Consider the following 18,458-nt stretch of genomic DNA (forward strand, 5'->3'; position numbering starts at 1 on the left):
AGAGTGGGTTGCCATTCCTCCTCCAGGGGATCTTCCTGACCTAGGGATCAAACCTGCATCTCATTTTCTGCATTGGCAGGTGGAATTCTTTACCACTGCATCACCTGGGAACTTCAGACACACTGCCTTTATTTGTCTGATAACGCTTTCCTCATTATCATAGTTAATTAGACACTAAACTTAATTAAAAGCCTGATGAATACTTCCTGCCACCTGAATTCCTCAAGGTCTATTATAATTGATGGCTATTTTGTTTATTCATAATAAATCCATTGGAGGGTTTTCTCTGGTTGGACTCAGAAGAATTCTTCTATATTCTCTTTAAAACTTTTACAACTTTTTTTCCTAGACAAAGAAAACAGGTAAAATAAAAGCTATTGTGGCAGGACTGTTGGGTTGAATCTGGGACCCCAACTTTCTGGCTCTTCTCTTTCATGTGATTCCACTTTAGAACACACTGGTCTGTCCTGTATTTAAGCAGGAAAAGTCTTTATTCCCCTAAACTACTGACTCACTTTGAACATTTCGTCGAATGATAGCAGTAGTTCCTGACGACCGCTAATTTTTGTCAAGATATTAAGTGGCCTTTGAGAACTTATTTTATTATTGATTGCTGTTATGGAGAAATAGGTGAGGGCCTAGATTGTTCACCATTTTTGCTGCCTTTGATTTTGGACAGACACTAGTCAGAATAGGTCACGTGTACTGACCCTGTATCTCGGTCACTGATGTGCACACATAACCTGTATCTAATACTATTGTGAGATTCAAAATCAGCTGCAAAGATAGTGTCCTGAGAGGTTAGAAGAGTATGCATCGTTTAAGAGAGGAATACATTTTGCTTTCCTTTTACACCTTTTGTACATTCATGATTTGAGCCACTTTCAGACTCAGAATGGTACCCCTCTGGTCCTATTTGCCAAAGATATGGGTTTATAGTCACAAGCAGAAGTAGTCTCAGGAGTGATTTGGCTCTATAAGTACTATCAGAAAGAATGGTTTAAAACCAACCGCTCTAAAATCTTTTAGATCAACATTTGGGAAATGCCTTCAAAATATAATTGTCAACAATTTTGTGTAGTTGGATCAACTCAGATGCTCAGGAGTATGTTTTCCAACTCATTTTTCCCTGGAGGTTTTCCAGGACACTTTAAAATTAATTATTTCATGGGTGCATCTTTGAGGGTAATTTTTATGGCAAAGGTGAGAAGTCTGTAAGTGCCTTATATTTTTTCCAGGCCAGAATGATGCGGATAATGTTTTCCAGGACTTCCCTGGAGGTCCAGTGGTTAAGACTTCATTCCCAATGTTGGGGCCCAGGTTAAATCCCTGGTCAGGGAATGAGAGCTCACATGCTGCAACTTAAAAAAAAAAAAAAAAAGCAGAAAGTGGAGCACATCTTATATTCAGATCCTTGGTTCGGGTGTAGACAAGAACCCAGAGGATATGGGACTTTGGTTGGTCTCTCCACTCTGCTCCAGGTGTTCATCTGCCCAGTCTAACTCAGCTTTCAGCGGAGGTGGCCTTGTTCTCTGGGATCAAGACAAGATGAAAACAGACCCATCTCACATCCCTGTGAAACCAAATGTCCTCCCTGACTTCTCCTTGGATTCCTGGCCCAAAGTTCCTACTTTGTGGGTTCGGAACACCTAGCATCTCTCCTCTTGGGCTGTTCTCTTCTCTTTGCACTGTGCTTACCCAAAGTGTAACATAGTTGACTCTCGTGTGTGGGAGGTTTTAGGAGGGTTTGGGGAGACAGAGACTCTTTAGAGGAAGAATCTCAAAGCACTTAGCGCTGATCATCGGGTGCTCCTGTCCCTACAGGTCCTCAGGCTGCCCTGCTCGGGACACTGCTCGATGGCCAGAGGCCAGGCTCATGGCTCAGCTCCTTGCCCTGCTCCCCACCCAGGGGCTAAACAACTGAAAATTGGGGGTTGGAGTTGTGGCCTGAGGATGGAGAGCTTTAAGGTCATCCACTTTAAGACCATAAATGGGTAGGACAACTGCTGTGCTGGAGGAGGCCTCCTGTGGTTCAGGTGATCTTCTGCTTCCTTCCCCACTCCCCTTTCATAATGACCCCTGCCCGGCTTCACAGAAGGAAGGTGCCACTCTCCCCCATTCCCAAATCTGATTATAGCATTGCTCTGGAATGTTGAAACTTCCATGCAAAGGGATCCTTTGAAATATCGATATGGGTCTAAGAAAGAGATAAACTCTACTGGGTGGATAGCTATTCCTTTCTGAGTCAGATGGTTTCTAATTCTTGGCTTCCAACAAAATTGAAGGAGAACTTGACTGAGTTGTCAGTTGACAGACCATTTAAAAATACATTTTGAGGATACAAAATTGTGCTGATTTGAGGAAACAGAACTCTGAGATAATTCAGCTGTTGAGTGATCTTGTAGCCCATTCCCATCTACTTGTTTAGATGATTAAGGAATTTTCAGCATTTTCATTAAAAAAAAAAAGTCAGGATGAAATTAAATGCTGTTCCCCGTGTCATTTTAGCAATAAGTCGTCATCATCTAAGAATACAGGAAAGCATCAGGAAAAAAGGACTGCACAAAATCTGTTAAGATGAAGACTTCCAATTTTTCTTTTACTTTTCATATATTTGATCATTCTCCTCAGTGGTGTACTGATCATTTGACTGATAATTTGATCCACACATTTTACAACATTTCAAACTTTAGGCTCATGGGAAATAAACAACCAACTTCTAATTGTAAGTTTCATTCATTTAGGGTAAACAATAAAAAGGCTTTCAAATATAAAAATATATTACATTTGAATAAAATCCTATGATAGTAATGGAATGGAGATCCATATTTAAGGGTAAAATAAATATTAACAATGAATAAGATAAACAGAAGCGTGAAAAGAAATAAATAAAGTCCTAGTGTTTTTTTTTTTTCCCCCCAGTAACTTACACAGGGTTTAGTGTAAAGGTTCCCAAACCACGTGGTGCTGGTGGTGGTGGGCTGACCAGTGGACGCACCTTCTGCGCATGAGTGAGGGGCGGGCTAAGGGTATTGTGTGTGGCTGGCCTGTGGGGCTGATTCATGATTCTTCTGCAGAGTCAACGCCGCGGGCGGGGTGTTCTCTGTGCTCTTGACCTTGTAGTTATTACTTAGTTTTTCTTTTTTCAATATACTTACTCTGCACTGAAAAACAAAAGGCTTTACAAATACTACCTAGTAAAAACCATCCAATCTCTTTCTCCCAGGTGGTGCAATAAAAACCTAAAAATATCAAGGAACTTTTCTGAAATGTTACAACTAAGTGGAAGAAAGAGGAAGCATCCTGATTCTCAGGTCCTCATTCCTGGGTTATTAGACGGTGATTTGTGGCCTTAGGTGTGAGGGGAGTCACATGGCTGGGGGAATTTCACATCATGGTTTCGAGTGATTTGTTAAAATTCTGCTGAATACCAAGCTCTTTCCTTTAACATTTCCTGAAATTGCGTTTTGAATCAGGACCTATCAGGCTTGTTCCTGGGGGGTCTCCTGCACCCAGTTCCTCTGGTGGTAACATCACAGGTAACTACAGAACAATATCCAAGTCAGGACATTGGCGGCTAAACAGCAGAGGAGACTCTCCTGGGTTGTCTGGCCACTCCTTCATCTCTTGGAGCTCAGGTGAGGACACCATGGAGGAAGTGTGGGAAGGTGGGTGGGGTGAGGGGGGAGATATGCCAGGAGGGGGAGGGAACTGTTGGGGAGACACCTTTGCTGATTCAGATGATGTGATGGTCCCCAGGACACGGAGCCCCTGGAAATTTGGGGGCAGCCTCTGTCCTCCCCAGGAGGGACGGTTAATGGCACACCCATGTGGCCCCACCCAGCCAGGAAGAAATCTGTGACTCTGAGGGGCTGGAGTGGGATGGGGCTTGGCAAGTGATGCCATCTCTGATTTTTTCCCCTTGAGATGCAATTCAGACACCAGAAAATTCCCTCTTTTAAAGTATACAATTCAGTGGGTTTTAGTGTATCTTCAGAGCTGTGCAGCCATCACCATTGTCCAATTCTGGAATATTTTCACAGCCCAAAAAGAAACTTCAAGCCCATTGGCTATAACTCCCTATCCTACTCCCTTCCCCAGCACCCCCCATCAGCCCCAGGCAACCATTTCTATCTCTAAATTTGTGTGTTTCTAATGGACATTTTATATAAGTAGAATCATACAATGTATGAGCTTTGTGTTTGGCTTCTTTCACTCAGCACAACATTCTCAAGGTTCTTCCACGTCTCAGTTCATCATGCCTTTTAAGGGCAGAATAATATTTCACTGAATGGATCTAGTACCATCTGTTCATCTGCTCATCAAGTGATGGGCATTTGGGTTTTTTGCACTTTTTGACTATCACAAATCATGCTGCTATGAACATCTCTTCAGTTCAATTCAGTTGCTCAGTCGAGCCTGACTCTTTGCAACACCATGGACTGCAGCACGCCAGGCTTCCCTGTCCATCTCCAACTCCCGGTGCTTGCTCAAACTCATATCCATTGAGTTGGTGATGCCATCCAACCATCTTATCCTCTGTCATCCCCATTTCCTCCTGCCTTCAATCTTTCCCAGCATCAGGGTCTTTTCCAGTTAGTCAGTTCTTCGCATGAGTTTAATATTTTTAATGTGCATGTTACTGAGAGCTCATTTTAGTTGAACAATGCTGATAGACTCATCAGGATTCATTTCCACTAGACTTTACATTTGGCTGATTCAGAAGCCACTGTGAATTTGTTACCAAAAGTGGGATCTGGCTGCTAGCTGCTCAAAAGGCAATAAAGAGGCAAGGTTGGTGGAAAGGAAAGTTTGCTTTATTTTGGATGTTGGCAACCAGAGGAAGTGGAGTGGTCTTCTTGCAAAAACCACCCCTTCCCCTGCAGTGACAGTCAGTGGGCAAGAGCTTTTAAAGGCTGAGGGAGGGGGCTACATGCAGAAACAATGTGGTCAGCTCTGACAGTCACCTTGAATTTTGTCATTCGGTGATCTGACTAGCATCATCTTTTTTGTTTTAAGTACAGTTAATATTCAGTTCCAGGGTCCGTTTGTTGCCATTTCCTTGAGGCCAATTCTCAGAATTATGGCAGTTTATGTCATGGTTATAGTCTGGTCATCATGTAGCCAATTTCATCACCTGGCGGAGGTTTCAGTATATACAAGACAGCTCACAGGACACGGCTCAGAATACTGTTTATAGCCCTTGAGAAGGAACAAAAAGTCTTTGACTTTGTTTAGTGACTAAACTTACTGTTTTGTGCTGTTTGTTTTCCTTTGCTTCTGTATTTTCTCACTTTCGTGATTAAATTTATTTTTTGGCTAGAGGTTTTCCACAAAGGCAGGCTGAGGACCTGGGGGGAAGGACCATAGGGTCCTGTTATATTTCGAATTAAGAGAAAGAAAGAAAATAATCTCTATTTACTTCATTATGCATCCAGGATGTGAAGAGAAAATGTTTATTTGCTTGTCTCATCTACCTGTTGAATATTTTCAAGTCTCCTTTAGGAGACTCAAAAGTTTTGGTTGATTGTATCTTCATTTTCATGGCCGTGTCACATTTGTATTTCAGAAAGGTATCCTATGTGTTTCATGGTTTGAGTTCACCTTATTCTCCACCCCTGCGTTTCCCAAACAGTGCTGAGGTGCCTTTCGTGGAGGTAACTGCGGAAATTTCTGAAATGTTCATGTTCAGGATGCTCAAAACTTAGTACTACTATTAAAAGCTAAGGATAGGTTACAGTTTCAACATCAGACAGTGGCACATTCTGTTGGAGTAATATCTTTGTGGAGCTGGGATTTTGGTGATAGCTTGATAAAAAGAAAGCACTGCATGAAAATCATTGTACAACAGGAAGCAGGGTAGTGATGTCCAATCTGGTTTCAAAATCTGAGAAGTTATTGAGTAACCAACTGATGTACACATCTCCCAAATAAGTAATTGCAGTTATTTAAGAGTGAGATAAAAGTATGACTTTCCTTTATTGTATCTTAAATGTTATGTGAACTCAACTGCTTAATAAATACAACGTTTAAAAATTTCTTTTGGCTTCACGTGTGCCATGGAAAAATTACTGAAAAACTCAGGTTGCAATAAAAGAAGAAGTTTGGGAATCTTTGGTCTAGTCTTTCCCCCCTTAATTTCTAATGTTTATTATGTTGAATTCTCATTATTTTAAAAATATATCCTGCTCTTTCACAAGTCCATGTGTCTCTTTAACTTGTTGTTCCTGCCTTCTTTCCATTCTTCCTTTCCTTGTAAAAAAATTCTTTTTTGTTTTTACACTTCAAGACTCAGCTCAAATACCCTCTCCTCTGGGAAGCCTTCCTGGACTTCTCACAACATCCAATCCATCCTTCCACTCCAGTGCCCACAGGAGGTCACTGGGTTGTAGTTTGCCTGGATTACTTGGCTTCTCCCAATCTGAGTTCCACAATCACAGAAACCACGTCTTAGCACCTCTGTGTCCCGAGCCTGGTGCCCTGTGTGTTGCGAGTGACTGGCTAGCCGTCTGGATGGACTGAAGGATAATGCGAGACATCTATCAAGCTGCTGCCACTTCTTCAGGATTCACATTTTTCATTGGAAGCAATTTACTGTGGCACTGCTGGAGAGGACTGTGAATAATCATGATTGCAGTGCCAATAAAGCTTTATAATCAATCAGAGAGACCATTGGCATACTGAGTGCGACCATTTCAAAGGTAATTTCCTGACTACCACCTCAAAGTACATGTCAAACACAAAAGTTGTGACATCTTAGATCTCCGTTTTAAACCATAGAGTTTACTGCAAGTTCAGCCTGAATTGGGCTTAAATGAAATGAAATGGATAGCAGATGAAAGCTCAACAGGTTCCAGAATAATTATATACTTGTTATGATGTTCTCCCTAATTGAAGCACCAGCTCAGTGAACCTCAGCTTCTGGAACTGCTCCTGGGGAAACTGGCAGACACATCTGTTTGGGACAAATCTGCATATTTGCTCATTTGCCAAAAATGTAGAGTAGAACCCTGAATTAGTCTCAGTTCGCTTCATCACTGCCAAGCTGAAGAATCAGCTGATATATTACAGCGCCTCTCCCTCCCCTCCACATGCCAAATTTCATCCATAAGTGAACATTCAAAAAAGGCCATTTAAAAGCAGGTTGTCTGGAATGGCATTGCCCGGAGATGCAAACCTCCTTTGGACGGATGTATGTAGCTCTCATTATTCTAAATAGGAGCTGAGCACTCACACCGCAGAGGAACCGGATGAAAAGAAACTTTGCGGAAGCTCTTATTTCCAAGAGTAGAATGAAGCTTGCCTCTTCTTACAGGAAAACCCCTTTAATTCATATTCCATTCCCTGTGGCAACGTGTGCATTGATAGATAAGTATTGGCTTCAGGGCCTCAGAAATTGGACTTCTCATAGAATTAAAGACTAACCTTCATTAGTCCCAGAGGTGTTTTCACTAGAATAACTTCTGTCACAGCCCTTGAAGGCCATGTTCATTTTACTTTATCACGGTTCTTAAATTATAGTAATCCCCCACCTCTTCAACTTGGTATAAAGCAATTTCATATTTATATTTTCCTTAGGCAACTCAAGTTATCTTCGAGTGTTCTACAGAAATATGACTATCAGCTCCCAGAGCTGTAGCCGCCCCATGGAGGTGACATGAGAGATAAGAAATGGCTTCACTTCCAACTCACAAAGTCCGACCATTAGAAAAAGCTTCACTTTGCTCCTCTTGGTTAATATTTACAAAGCTTTATTCTGAGTGTGAGGAGCAAGGAGTGACTGAGTTGTTTGGGGTAGAAATTCACTGATGGAGAACGTCCTCACCCACTATGCCAGCTCCATGAACTGGTGCGGGGTCCTGAAACTGCTCCTCTCCAAGCCCCCGCCTGTTTCCTTGACGTGATGTGTGATTCCAAGATCCACTGGATCCCACCGTGGACACTCTCGCAGGTGCTGCATGTCCAGCAGTGAAGAGAGACAATCTGTCTGCCTCCAGGAATTTACAGTCTAATAGGAGACAGACTGAAAGCAACAGAACCCGTAAACAGCAAGATCAGAAGAGAATGATGATATGGGTGATTGGGTGGTGGGAAGGGAATAATTTCTAGATACAAGGGGAGTGCTGGTGGTCAAAGGAGGGTCTTGAGAGGAGGCAGCATCTAAGATGAAGCCAAGGATGAGAGGGAACTGGCCTTGAAGAGACCCTGGGGAAAGGCCATCGCAGGGAGGACTGGGTCATCGAGTCCCTGTCCCTCCAACCTGTCCTCTTCCCGGCCTCCCACCAGCACCCCATGCTTTGTTTCATGTATGTCAACTGATGGAAGATTCTGTCTGATAGATGTCCTGCACGGGGCCAAAGGTTTTGGTGACCCCCGCAAAGCCAGCCATACCTAATACCAGAAGGCAGGGGTCTTAATAAATTATAGGAACTAATATTTTAAAGCCATGAAAGCAAAAACATAGAGCTTTTCTAAAAGATAGTTTTTCTTTTGAACTTTTCATTTTGTGTTGGGGTATGGGAAATAGATGGGGAAACAGTGGAAACAGTGTCAGACTTTATTTTTTGGGGCTCCAAAATCACTGCGGATGCTGATTGCAGCCATGGAATTAAAAGACGCTTACTGCTTGGAAGGAAAGTTATGACCAACCTAGATAGTATATTAAAAAGCAGAGACATTACTTTGCCAACCAAGGTCCGTCTAGTCAAGGCTATGATTTTTCCCATGGTCATGTACGGATGTGAGAGTTGGACTGTGAAGAAAGCTGATCATCGAAGAATTGATGCTTTTGTACTGTGGTGTTGGAGAAGACTCTTGAGAGTCCCTTTGACTTCAAGGAGATCCAACCAGTCCATTCTAAAGGAGATCAATCCTGGGTGTTCATTGGAAGGACTGATGCTAAAGCTGAAACTGCAATACTTTGGCCACCTCATACGAAGAGTTGACTCACTGGAAAAGACTCTGATGCTGGGAGGGATTGGGGGTGGGAGGAGACGGGGACGACAGAGAATGAGATGGCTGGATGGCATCACTGACTCGATGGAGGTGAGTTTGAGTGAACTCCGGGAGTTGGTGATGGACAGGGAGACCTGGTATGCTGTGATTCAAGGGGTCGCAAAGAGTCGGACACGACTGAGTGACTGAACTGAACTGATATCCAGTTAACAATGTTGTGATAGTTCCAGGTGAACAGCGAAGGGCCTCAGCCATGTATATACTAGCAGATAATTTTGCGGAGGGTGGCTGTGTGTTTTATCAGGGAAACTTAAAGACCCTGTTCTAACATTCAGTGAAGTCTACTTACCCATGACTTCTGGACAGAGATGAGGAGTTGCTATTTTGCTTGTTTTGTCTCTGAAAACTTGCTCTCCCCTGGGATTCTTTCTAGGTACAGGTGTCTGAACCAGGCAGACTCCGCACTGATGGCTTTGCCCCACCTGTGGCCATCAGGTGTTCCTGGGCTGTGGGGGCCCCCAGCATCTCCTAGTGATGTCATCTGCAGTCATCATATTGTTGGTCCTTCCTGCTCCCAGAGGGTGTTTCCACCAAGGACAGGTAAGACAAGCACTAAGGGTGGCAGTGTCCCTGGATGACCTGTTGCCACCTGCCTGGGGTTAAGAAGCAGAACAGAGATGGGACAGCTTTGCTTGCTGGGAGGGGCCGGGGTAAGGGCTGATGATAGCCTTCTGGGAGCCTACAGAGCTCCTGCCATTGTACAAGACCAGCCCAGATGACTCTGAAATTTTGCCTGATCACTCCTATTCCCAGCCCTGAGATCACCATTAGTCTGCATGGTTTCTCTGCACCCAGGAATCTTTGCATTTGCTCATCTCAGTGAATCAGGGTCTGACTCTTTGTGACCCTCTATCATGGGATTCTCCATTCAAGATACTTTAGTGGGTTGCCATTTCCTCCTCCAGGGGATCTTCCCGACCCAGGGATCAAACCTTATCTCCCGCGTCTGCTGCATTGGCAGGCAGATACTTTACCACTGAGCCAACTGGGAAACCTGAATCACAGTATATCTCGCTGTAAACCTCAATCCCTATTTGGACTGTGAGAGCATCTGTATTTTGTTCATTTAGCTCAGTCCAGAGTGCCTGCTCCAAAGATGTTGTGAATAAGTCTGTAAGTGCATGATATGTAATATGCACAGCTCTACTGAAGCAATATCAGAAATGTCGGCTGCAAACTGGTTGCAGAGCCCCACACACTGTGAAAACTGGAGGAAGAGGGGTTCTTCCACAGCAGAAGCCCCCTCCTCGTGAAATAGGCACCATCACCCACTTAGGATTGTTCATTTTTCATCCGTGTAGACATTTGCTTTGCCACTGCTCTGGAAAATAGTGGGCAGAAGATGGAGGGACTGAGATATTTTGATGAAATCATCTCATTATTTAATGGGTTGGCCTGGGCCCTATTTTTGTTGCTGGACAGTCTGCCAAGAAGTGTTTCAGCCTCAGTCTTAGTAACCTAGCAAGTGCAAGCTTCTGAGCAAAATGGCATCTTTCTTTGCAGGTTGAAGCTGTTGTAATATCCTGAGGCTGTCATAACATCCAGACCCCTGCCTTGGTTTCTTCTGGAAAATGCATAGGAAATACAGCTAAGTCTTCACTGACCCCCTGGGCATGACTGGCACAGTAAATTTTTGAATAAATCTGGAAATAATCTGGTTTCCTTATGACCCATGCATTTCTTTCCAAAGTCATAAGCTATAAAAAATCCGGATGGGTTTATGTCTCTGGTTAATCAAGGTTTACTGTCTGCTTCAAACTTAGTGCCAAGTGACACCCAGTAATCATTCTTTGTTTGGAGCGTCCCAGCAGCAGAGAAGTCAGATTCATCACCAAGTGACAGTTGCACTCACATTCCAGAAGAGAGACAATTCATAAACCTCTCATCTTTATTTATTTTTCTTTTACCCCCATCAGGGAATCTTCTAGCCTGATGCTATGAGTAGACAGAGCATGACCTTGCACACTACTGTAATATTTCTTCCGTTGGTATGCTTAGTAAGAAGTCTCTGGAAAAAATGGATATGGAGAAAGCAGGATGTATAATTCCTGCCTTCCTCGAATATGTCACAGTGATAAGTGGGTGATGAATGCTGACGAGGACTGACTGCTTCCTCAATCAAGCCCTGTGTGAGTGTGTGTGTGTGTGTGTGTGTGTGTGTGGTTTGCAGCTGCTGTCTAGACTATACTCTCTATTACTAAACCATCAGGATGATCACAAATAATCAAGGGGAAAAAATGAAATGACATCAGATGAATCATTGTGAAAAGAAGTGAAAGGCAAAGGAGAAAAGGAAAGATATACCCATTTGAATGCAGAGTTCTAAAGAATAACAAGGAGAGATAAAAGTCTTCCTCAGTGATCAATGCAAAGATATAGAGGAAAACAATGGAATGGGAAAGACTAGAGATCTTTTCAAGAAAATTAGAGATACCAAGGGAACATTTCATGCAAAATAGGGCACAATAAAGGACAGAAATGGTATGGACCTAAAAGAAGCAGAAGATATTAAGAAGAGGTGGCAAGAATACACAGAAGAACTGTACAAAAAAGATCTTCATGACCCAGATAATCACAATGGTGTGATCACACACCTAGAGCCAGACATCCTGGAATGTGAAGTCAAGTGGGCCTTAGGAAGCATCTCCACAAACAAAGCTAGTGGAGGTGATGGAATTCCAGCTGAGCTATTTCAAATCCTAAAAGATGATGTTGTGAAAGTGCTGCACTCAATATGCCAGGAAATTTGGAAAACTCAGCAGTGACCACATGACTGAAAAAGGTCAGTTTTCATTCCAATCCCAAATAAAGGCAATGCCAAAGAATGCTCAAACTACTGCACAATTGCACTCATCTCACAGCCTAGCAAAGTAATGCTCAAAATTCTCCAAACCAGGCTTCAATAGTATATGAACCGTGAACGTCCAGATGTTCAAGTTGGATTTAGAAAAGGCAGATGAAACAGATATCAAATTGCCAACATCCATTGATCATCAAAAAAGCAAGAGAGTTCCAGAAAAACATCTATTTCTGCTTTGTTGACTATGCCAAAGCCTTTGACTGTGTGGATCACAACAAACTGTGGAAAATTCTTCAAGAGTTGGGAATATCAGACCACCTGACCCGCCTCCTGAGAAATCTGTATGCAGGTCAGGAAGAGACAGTTAGAATTGGACATGGAACAACAGACTGGTTCCAAATAGGAAAAGGAGTACATCAAGGTTGTATATTGTCACCCTGCTTATTTAACTTACATGCAGAGTACATCATGAGAAATGCTGGGCTGGATGAAGCACAAGCTGGAATCAAGATTTTTGCCAGGAGAAATATAAATAACTTCAGATATGTAGATCAGTTCAGTTGCTCAGTCGTGTCCGACTCTTTGCAACCCCATGAATCACAGCACGCCAGGCCTCCCTGTCCATCACCAATTCCCGGAGTTCACGCAAACTCATGTCCATCAAGTCGGTGATGCCATCAAGCCATCTCATTCTCTGTTGTCCCCTTTTCCTCCCACCCCCAGTCCTTCCCAGCAGCAGAGTCTTTTCCAGTGACTCAACTCTTCGCATGAGGTGGCCAAAGATATGTAGATGACACCACTCTTATGGTAGAAAGCAAAGAAGAACTAAAGAGCCTCTTGATGAAACTGAAAGAGGAGAGTGAAAATGTTGCCTTAAAACTCAGCATTCAGAAAATGAAGATCGTGGCATCTGGTCCCATCGCTTCATGGCGAATAGATGGGGAAGCAATGGAAACAGGGAGAGACTTTATTTTTGGGGCTCCAAAATCACTGCAGATGCTGATTGCAGCCATGAAATTAAAAGACGCTACTCCTTGGAAGAAAAGTTATGACCAACCTAGACAGCATATTAAAAAGCAGAGACATTACTTTGCCAACAAAGATCCGTCTCATCAAGGCTATGGTTTTTCCAGTAGTCATGTATGAATGTGAGAGTTGGGCTATAAAGAAAGCTGAGCGCCAAAGAATTGATGCTTTTGAACTGTGGTGGTGGAGAAGATTCTTGAGGGTCCCTTGGACTGCAAGGAGATCCAACCAGTCAGTCCTAAAGGAAATCAGTCCTGAATGTTTATTGGAAGGACTGATGCTGAAGCTCCAATACTTTGGTCACCTGATGCAAAAACCCTGATGCTGGGAAAGATTGAAGGGAATGACAGAAGTTGAGATGGTTGGATGGCATCACTGACTCAGTGGACATGAGTTTGAGTAAACTCTGGGCATTGGTGATGGACAGTGAGGCCAGGCGGGCTGCAGTTCATGGGGTCACAAAGAGTAAGACGCGACTGAGTGACTGAACTGAACTGAACAATATTAACCATGTGGCTTAATAAAACCCTCTTGGAACACATTTTTCCTTAAGAATGTATCGGTGGCAATAACTACAGAGAATTTCTGAAACCTCACTCAAGAACCAGATGTGGACATGGATTACTACAGTAATTCTTTTGATAGAGAGTATACAGTGTAAGGGGTTTCATTTGATGATGGCTGTTTTTTAGATCATCTGCATGTGAAGCCACAAGGACCTGGATCAAACACCTGCTTCCAGGGTACTTTGGTCAGGTTCTTAATCCCCCTAAACCTTGAAACCTGACTCAAGGGGCTGTTTGGAGGAGAAGGCTGCAGAGGAAGGGTGTCCCTGAAGGACACAGGCCTCAGGTTCTGACCACCAAGCTTCACTTCTCAGCACCTAAGTTACATTGGTCTAGCTGCCTACCTTTTCTGAGTTCCAATTCTTCATTTGAAAGTGAAAGTGTTAGTCTATCAGTTGTGTCCAACTCTTTGGGATGCCCATGGACTGTAGCCCGCCAGGTTCCTTTTTCCAGGGGATTCTCCAGGCAAGAATACTGGAGTGGGCTGCCATTCCCTCCTCCAGAGGATCTTCCTGACCCAGGGATCAAACCCTGGTCTCTGCATTGCAGGCAGATTCTTTACAGCCTGAACCACCAGGGAGGCCCCATTTCCTCATTTAATGGATAACAATGTAGTTCTCACAGGACTGCTGTGAGCAATCAGATGAAGATATGCCAAGTTAAACACCTGGAATATATCAGGTGTTCCTCAGGTGTACAGGCTGTTCAGTCTCCTAATAAGCCTGTTGTTCAGTCCATCAGTTGTGTCCTACTCTTTGTGATCCCGTGAACTGCAGCCCGCCAGGCTACCCTGTCTTTTGCTACCTCCTGCAGTTTGCTCAAACTCATACTGGGATGCCTTCCAACCATCTCATCCTCTGTCACCCCCTTTTCTTACTGCGTTCAATTTTTCCCAGCATCGGGGTCTTTTTCAGTGAGTCAGCTTTTTGAGTCAGGTGACCAAAGTATTGGAGCTTCTGTCTGAAGAAACCCTATTCCTTCTGAGTCTCAGCTCAGCCAATGCAAATCTTATTACTCAACACGATCAATAAATACTGAGTAATGAAAAACAAGGTGAAAGCACTCTGCCAGTATTCATTATTGTTAATAGCAAAATTTAATAATCAAGAGCCTTTCTTTCCCACTAAAATGTTTCAAACTGGATACAGCATACAAGGCAAGTCTTTTCAGGTTCTGGACAATGGGCTAAACTGCCTTGTGTCAATGTCTGAATATTTATTTCATATATTATGCTTGGCCTTTAATTGTTTCAGGTGAGATGATAAGTCCAGTCCATGTTACTCCATGTGGCTGGACATGGAGGACTGCCAGTGGTCTGTAATGAATTAAAGATGCACCTACTCTGATAGCTCAGTTGGTAAAGAATCCGCCTGCAATGCAGGAGACCCCGGTTCAATTCCTGGGAAAAGTAGATATGCTGGAGAAGGGATAGGCTCAAGTATTCTTGGGTTTCCCTTGTGGCTCAGCTGGTAAAGAATCTGCCTGCAATGCAGGAAACCTGGGTTCGATCCCTGGGTTGGGAAGATCCCCTGGAGAAGGAAAAGGTTACCCATTCCAGTATTGTGGCCTGGAGAATTCCATGGACTGTGTAGTCCATGGGGTCACAAAGGATCGCACATGACTGACTGACTTTCACTTTCACTTTTTTCACTAGAAGAGTAATAATAAGAAGCCTAGCTAAAAAGCCAGCACAATATTAAATATTAAAGAATATTAAAAATTATTTGATTAAACCAAGTGGAAGCAGGAGGACAGACAGAGGAACCAAAAATATAAAAAAAGTAGAAAACAAACAGAGATGGTGGAGAACCCAGCCATATCAATAATTAGACTAAATGTAATTTTTCTTCTTTTTTTAAATTTATTTTTGAGTGTGCTGGGTTCTCATTGCAGTGGCTTCTCTTGTTGCAGAGCATGGACTCTAGATGTGTGGGGTTCAGTAGTTGTGGCTCCCGGGCTTAGTTGCCCCGTGGCATGTGGAATCTTCCTGGACCAGGGATCAAACCCATGTCCCCTGCGTTGGCAGGTGGATTCCTAAACACTGTACCACCAGGGAAGTCCTAAATGTAATTCCTAATCGCAAACATTCCACTTACAGACAGACTGGATGAAATGAAGATTATGATTTACACAAAGCTGCTCTGCCGGGTCGTCCTCATGGAGGACTCGCCGCTCTCCTCCCTGGTGTGGTCCACATCCCATCACTGGTTGGGGCAAGAGCACAAGGACCTGCCTTTTCAGCCGAGGGTCTCACGACTCAGACAAGCCACGTGTGCATCAGAGCTTCCTGCGGGGTTGGCTGAGGCGCCTCTAAGACTTCAGTGCAGCTTGACTTCTTCTGCCCCACCCTGCGTACTCACCACCACCCCTCATCCCACAGCTGCCGACCCCAACACTTACTCTGCCCAGCAAACTCCAGCTTAGCATCTGCTTTTGGAGAATGTAACTTATGACAAAAATCCAATTATATGCTGTCCATGAGAGGTGGACTTTAAAGACAAATAGATGAAATAAAAGGCCAAGTGAAAGGAATCAATGTGAAAAGGCCACATGCTGTAGGATTCCCACTTCTGGCAAAGACAAAACTGTGATGACAATAAAAAGATCAGGAGTTGCAGGTGTGGGTGCAGATGGAGGGGTGAATTGGTGGTACACAGAAGAGTTTTAAGGCAGTGAAAATAGTACCATAGTGACGGGTACACGTCATTATACATTTGTCCAAAGCCATAGAACACACAACACCAAGACTGAACCCTCATGTAAACTATGGGCCCTTGGTGATAATTATGTGTCAATATAGGTTTGTCAGTTGTAACACATATACCATCTGATGGGGGATGTTCACGGGGGTGGGAGAGCCATGTATGTGTGGGAGCAGGGGATTTATGGGAAATCCATACCCCTGCTCCTATACCTATAGGCTTCCCTGATAGCTCAGTTGGTAAAGAATCCGTCTGCAACGCCGCAGACTCCGGTTTGATTCCTGGGTGGGAAAGATCCGCTGGAGAAGGGATAGACTACTCACTCCAGTAAACTTGGGCTTCCCTTGTGGCTCCACTGGTAAGGAATGTGTAGCTCTACAATGTGGGAGACCTGGGTCCAATCCCTGGGTTGAGAAGATCTCCTGGAGAAGGGAAAGGCTACCCACTCCAGTATTCTGGCCTGGAGAATTCCATGGGGTCGCAGAGTCAGACATGACTGAGCGACTTTTCACTTTATACCCTCCTCAGTTTTGCGGGGACCTAAAACTGCCCTAAAATAATTGTCTTAATAACAATAAAAAAGAAAAAACACATCACATAGTTTATTTAATCAATTAAACACAAGGCAAGAAAAAGCAGAGAAAGAGCCATAGGGTATTCGGCACACTTTGGAGAGCAGGCAGGCAGGTAGAAGAGCTGAATCCTGGGCTCTGCTGTGTTCTCCTGTCCTGCTCTCCATCTGCCTCATCTGCTGTCCCCATTGATGAGGTGGTTACAGGACAAGAATTGAGGTTTGAGCCGGGGGACTCACTGGAGTGATGTAGATGCAGTAAAACTTGGCCACAGCTGTTGATTGTTATTTGCTTGTTGAACAGGCTTGGGTTTTGTTTCTCTTGAGGCCAAAACGAATGTCACCAGTGATGGTGAATTAAGGCCTCTTGAATATGGAGTGCCCATAAATATGTACTGTAATCTGAATATTTTGAGCTTCTTATATATTTAGTACCATATATGCCTCGTAAATGTTAATTAATCCTGAATATTTAGTACCTCTAGGTATCTAGTGTATCATGAATGTTTAGCATCTGGGTGCTGCATGAATATTAGGTATTTTTGCTCTTTCTGCCCTTTTTACCTATGTTTAGCACACACACACTCTACTTTGTAACTCCTTATCTTTGCTTAACACATTTTACAAATGTTAACATTTTGTGAATTGTTTATTTGCATGAAGATTTTGCTTATGAAGTTGTCTGTATTTAAAACACTTTAAAGTTTTTGCCAGTGTTTGACAAACTACAGTCATTTTCATCTTTTATAATAAAATTGAATATTTTCAAGATAAATGTACGTTACATGTGCAAGGCCTCTACACTGAAATTATAAAGCATTGCTTGGAGTAATTTAAACAGGCTGACATAAACAAAGAGGTACACTGTGTTCATTTTTTGGAAAACTCATTATTGATGAGATATCAAATCTCTCCACATCGATTCATAGATTTAACACAGTTTCAATTTAAAAAAATTCCAGGAGGCTTTCTTTGGCAGGTGAGGTGAGTAGCAATTCACAAAGTGATTCTAAAATCTACATGGGGGATGCAAAATGATTTTTGAGAAAGGAAAACAAAGTTGAAGGACCTAAACTACCTGGTTTCAAGACTTCCTTTGACATTGAACTGTTGGATACATGTGTAGAATAGAGCACAAAAACAGTGCACTGACTTTCAACAAGAGCTTCAGAGTAATTCAATGGGGAGAAGATAATATTCTCAACAGTTGAAGGTTGTGTAACTGGATAAAAAATGCACTGTAACCTATACCTCACACTATATGTAAAACTTGATTTGTTGCCAAAGGGGTGGAGGCGTGCAGGATGCGGAAAGGATGGAATGGGAGCTTGGGTGTAGCAGATGCAAGCTATTATAGAATGGATATGCAACAAAGTCCTACTGTATAGCACAGGGAGCTACATTCACTATTCTGTAATAAATCTCTGTGGAAAAGAATATGAAGAATACTATATATATCCATACATTCACACATATATACATATATAATTATAGCAAAGTGATCGTGTATATAAATCACTTTGCTGTACCCCAGAAACTCATACAACACTGTAAATCAGCCATGTGTGCATGCGTGCTCACTAGTGTTTGACTCTTTGAGACCCCATAGATTGTAGCCCACAAAACTCCTCTGTCCATGGGATTCCCCAAGCAAGAATACTGGAGTGGGTTGCCATGCCTTTCTGCAGGGGATCTTCCTGACTCAAGGATGGAAATTGCATCTCCTGTGTCTCCTGCATTGGCAGACAGATTCTTTACCTGCGGAGCCATTGGGGAAA

General features: G+C 43.1%; 1 long non-coding RNA gene across 1 annotated transcript; it reads left to right on the top strand.

Moving 5' to 3' along the window:
• Nucleotides 1–3,233: 3,233 nt before the first annotated feature.
• Nucleotides 3,234–10,658, top strand: LOC148775282 (uncharacterized). Its single transcript, XR_016039279.1, has 3 exons — nucleotides 3,234–3,638; nucleotides 9,389–9,555; nucleotides 10,519–10,658. It is a non-coding gene; the product is annotated as an uncharacterized LOC148775282 (long non-coding RNA).
• Nucleotides 10,659–18,458: the final 7,800 nt, after the last annotated feature.

The sequence above is a fragment of the Moschus berezovskii genome, chromosome 16 (genome assembly GCF_049115385.1).
Source record: "Moschus berezovskii isolate FMDL1 chromosome 16, NW_MosBer_1.0, whole genome shotgun sequence".
Taxonomy (NCBI): Eukaryota; Metazoa; Chordata; class Mammalia; order Artiodactyla; family Moschidae; genus Moschus; species Moschus berezovskii.